Consider the following 4,961-nt stretch of genomic DNA (forward strand, 5'->3'; position numbering starts at 1 on the left):
ATAAAAATAGAATAATAATACTAAGTCAATAAATAAATAATCGAATATGTTCTTACGTTTTTCGTCGTATTATGAATTTTGTTGTTATCTTTTTGTCTTCTGTTGTAAGAATTGCCTACTAGAATTGTTATAATTCACGTTGTGACAAGACCAATTTTAACATGTGATTTTCAATGTCATTACAAGAGGGTCTATTTTCTTCCATACTCATTCATCCATCCAGTTTGCCTTTATCCTTACCCATTTCTTTACTTCATCCAACATGGCATCTTCATCAAACATTGCATCTTCATCAAACATGACACCTCCAAAACTCATTCCTGAGCAATCCTTCCAGTCTATGATGGATTTCAATACTCATGGTCATCTCTTCCGTGACTACATCACAAATATTGGGTGGTCTTCCCTAGTTCTTCAACCTGGCCAAACTTATTCTCCGAGTTTGGCTGCATACTTATATGCTAATATGGAAGACACACCAGCATTCAACCATGCGCATGGCTTCTACTTAAATGGTTTCACAATCCTAGTTGGTGACACACGACATATTTTTTATGAACAACAACTTGCCCTAACTTTGGATCTTCCATATCACGAACCGGCCGCATCGTGGCATTACATCTATCACAATTCTTACCGTTCCTTTCATTGGCATGTTTTTCGCGAAACTTACGGTGATGATCTTGGGATTACATGAGAAGGAGATGGTCATGTGCCATGGCGCGACATCGCCATTCCCTTAGCAAGCATGACCATGAGCATAGGGACTGCGATGTTGTTTATACTCCTGAACATCATGGGAGATTGACATTTTTCCACTGCCAATGAGGCTGCTTGCGTAGTATTCAATGCACTGGCTCAAGGTCATACATTATTTAATATCTTAGGTTGTGTTATCTCTAATCTGAAATGAGCTCGCACTTTTTAGGATCAGTATATACTTTTACCTGTAACCGCTTGCCGAATCATGAAGACACATTTCCCACAGTTTTCAGCTACTTTTCATGACTGGGTCAAGGTAGATTCTATGTGCCCAGCAAACAAAATCATTCGTTCATTAAGGTTTAGGTAATGGAAACGTCCTGCTCGGTACCTGAGGCATGTTCGTTGTTACCCGAAGGATGAAAAAATGACGACACATTTAAACAAATCCGGAGACAAAGAATGGGCAGAAATTTGGCAGACTATTATCTTTTGGCGCGATGCTAAGGAAATGCATTTCATTATAGAGGATGTCAGACCAACACATCCTACTGGATGGTAAATTTGAGCATGACATTGTACATATATCTAATTGTAAATAGTTATGTTTCGTGTGCTACTGTCTTTCTTTGTTTATTTCTGTATAATATATTATGTTCTCCAACCTTTATGTTCCAGCAATCCAGCCCTAATTTTGCTCACGGTTCTCAGGTAATTTCTTTCTTTATCTATTGATACTTCGAGGACTAAGCATCATTCTGTTTTGGGGTGTTTTAAACCTGTAGCAAAAATTAGGCAAATTGTAGCATGTGTATAGTTTTTATTTTCTTGTTAATAATTATACTTAGTGACAAAGTCTTGTTTCCTTTTCAATGATGAAATTATCTAGAAATCTCACATTAGCATTCGAATTAGGATTCATTTTTAAAAAACTTAAGATAATACGTACGCAATAGTTTTTACATCTTTTCATGAGTATTCATACACTGAGTATCATTAATTGTGCATAGCAGTAAGTTTCTGGAACCCACGGTTAGTCTACTTAAACTATCAATCCTGTGAGAATCTAACCAAAAGCCTCGATATGAGTGATTTGTGAGAAATGACACAAAGGAGTAGTTTTTCCGAATAGAGAAAATCCCGCGTCTACTTACTTGATCACCACCCGAACCCTAGGCGAGAATTTAGGCCTTTTTTGGATCGACATAGCTAAAAATTCTTACTTGTTATAAATTTTACCGCTAGTCACTCCACTGAACCTTTCATCAAACCTTTCACTTTCACCAAAAATTCCTTACCCATCTATTAACCCTAAATAGAAGAACCTACCTAAGTGATGAGTATGAGAAATAGGATGAAATGTAGAAAAGTAAAGAGAAAGACTTGACCCAAATAAAAGTTAGTTACTTGCTTCAGGAAAGGAAAATAGAATTATGTTTCTTAAGCTTCTTGTTTCCCAAAAAAAAGAAAAAAAAAAAAAAAAAAAAAATATATATATATATATATATATAGAGAGAGAGAGAGAGAGTGTGTGTGTGTGTGTGTGTGTGTGTGTGTGTGTGTGTGTGTGTGTGTGAAATAAGTACAAGGCTTAAGAGCAAAGTAGGAAAACTCAGGTAGAAGCAGGAAAAGAAAACAAGGATTTCTCGAGTGTAAATATCTTGAAGACCCTATTCTCTCATACTTATCATTTTTTATTATCCATTTCCATTTTCTTCTACACTACCACCTAAGCCCCATAATACCTAATAAAGACCTCTAGCTCAATTAGGAGTAGGATGGTGTGATAATAAGTAGTATATGTGATTGACCGACCTCGGCTCCTCTAACTGTCATTAAATATGTGAGGAAATGTGTGCCCACTGCACACTGGAGTTAGCAAAACCTAAGTGGAAAAATTATGAGCGAATTTGTGTTTCGACACATACTTGTGAGACCCATTTAGGTACGCTCTCCAAAGGATCCAGAAACGGCCCTGCTAGTACTTTTCAATGTAAAGCTCACTGTATGCTTGTTCATATGTAGATGTTTTTAATTATTGTACGCATATTAACTTGAGTTTCAAAGGAATTAATTCTCGTTCCCCGCCAAGGAGATGTATAGATGTCTGAGATTAATTTAGGAAACAAATTTTTGTTACTGAGTCATTGTAGTATAAATGAAGTTTGTGAGTATCTTCTCTGGAAAACTCTCACGAGGCTATAACTCGTCCACTAGGAAATTCCTAGTGGTTTAAGGCCTTGTTGCATACGGTCAATGCAACCACGCTCTGTGAAACGAGATTTAGTTTAAGATGCACAGTTTTGGCCACTTATCTGTTTTAATGTCTCTTCTTTGCTTGAGGACAAGCAAAGTGCTGTTTGGGGAAGATGTGATAAGCACCCAAAACTGTACTATAAACCCCATAGAGACATAATATTTCGGTTAATTTTGTGTTCAATAATCATGAAATAATCTCATTTTTGTGTTTTTGCAGGTTGGAGCAACTAACGTACAAATAATGATAAAGCTAGCATTTAAACACGGAATAGGGAGTGTACATAAGCTTTCCAATTAAGCCCATCTGAAGCCCAACAAATCCGCACAGAAGCATCAAACTTCCGAAGCTCCTACCTCTTGAACCAGGACTCCGAATGCGACAAGTAAGCTGCTCAGACGATCAGTGCAATAAACTCTACACATAGGTGGGAAGTGGTGAAATTGCCAAAAGACCGGACCACTATTGGACTGCACGTGGACCCACTATATGGGCCCACAAGATTTGATGAGTCATCATACAAGTCAAGACAAAGGTGCAAATAATTGGTGCAAAAGTGACACCTTGCATGTAGTTAATAAAGTTAGATGAGATTAGGTGTTAATAGTGAAAAAAAGATAGGTGTCATTTTGTTGTGGATTGTATGGGTAAGAAGGAAGTAAATGTGGTTTGGTATTTCACGTGGGAGGAAATGAGATTTCTCTCAAATGGAGAAGAAAACAAAACAAGGGGGGATGCACTACATTGATTGCCTTGACTCTTGTTCCATTTAAATTCCAAGTCTTTATCTTTTGGAGGGGAGTTTTTAGTTTTTTTTAGAAAAAGCTTGAAACATTGTTAATGGTGGAAACACTTTCTAGTTTCTAATAAAATTTCTTTTTTCTTACTTAGGTAATCAGTTTGTTTTACATTCTTTTCTTTCTTTCTATCTCTTGTTACTTTCTATCTTGTAACTTGAAATCAATCCAAGGATTATGAGCTGAAATCCTCCAAGGTGGAGGATTAATGAAGCTCATGAGAGGATTCGTTAAAATTTCTTAGAAATAGGATTCACTACCTGGACTTAAGGGCACATATAGCACACTACCCCAAAATGGTAGTGTCCGGCCAAACTTGAAACCTGGAAATTTAGAAGGACTCGCGTGCGCCTCCCTTTTTATGTCTGGGCTAGCCGCACGCGCGAGTTATCTCTAATCTCTTATTTTCATAGTTAACAGGATTATGTTGTATGAGTCCAAGAGTTGAGATGGGATTTCAGAGATGAAACCCCAGTTCAACTTCTTATGCTAGGGAAATGGATTTACATATGAATCCATTTCACTAGGGATCGACGATTAAGCCGGTTCGGGTTTGATAATGAACCCTAAACAACTTAGAGAAGGTAGTAATCCGACTTTAAGAGAAGTTTATAAGACCTCGCATGAGTGGAATGATCTTCCACTTTTTCTTTCTCTTTGAATATCTTAGGAAAATCTTAGGTTTTTATCGTCATTTGTTGTATTTCGCATGTTTAAGCGTCTGTTAGGATTTAAATAACAAAACTAAACTTAGCTAGTAATCCAAATAAATCTTACTCACTAGTTTCCCTACTTAGAGTATAAGAAATATGTAAGTGGTCCTAGAATTTAGGTTGGTTCGAATCCCTACTCAACTAAACGCAAGAAGACGTGAGTAAGGACTTGAGTCTACTCTGAACGAAATAAAGATTTCGTATCTTTATACCGAAAAGTGATAGATATCAGAGTGCGTTAGGGAAAACTTTGTCAGCGGCACTCATCAAGGCCAATTCCCTGTCAGACACGATCACGAATGGGCTTATGTCACCAAGCAAGCCACTAAAATGATGCAGGGCCCACTCATAGTCGACTGTTGTTTCAGACTGAAGCAGCACCTGACACACGATGAAAGACTTCCACGTTGAACTTACCCCCAACAAACTGTACGAAAGGCCACTGATACCTGTTAGTTTTGTAGGTAGCATCTAACATGAAAACTGTTGGAA

This window comes from Coptis chinensis, chromosome 2 (assembly GCF_015680905.1).
Source record: "Coptis chinensis isolate HL-2020 chromosome 2, ASM1568090v1, whole genome shotgun sequence".
Taxonomy (NCBI): Eukaryota; Viridiplantae; Streptophyta; class Magnoliopsida; order Ranunculales; family Ranunculaceae; genus Coptis; species Coptis chinensis.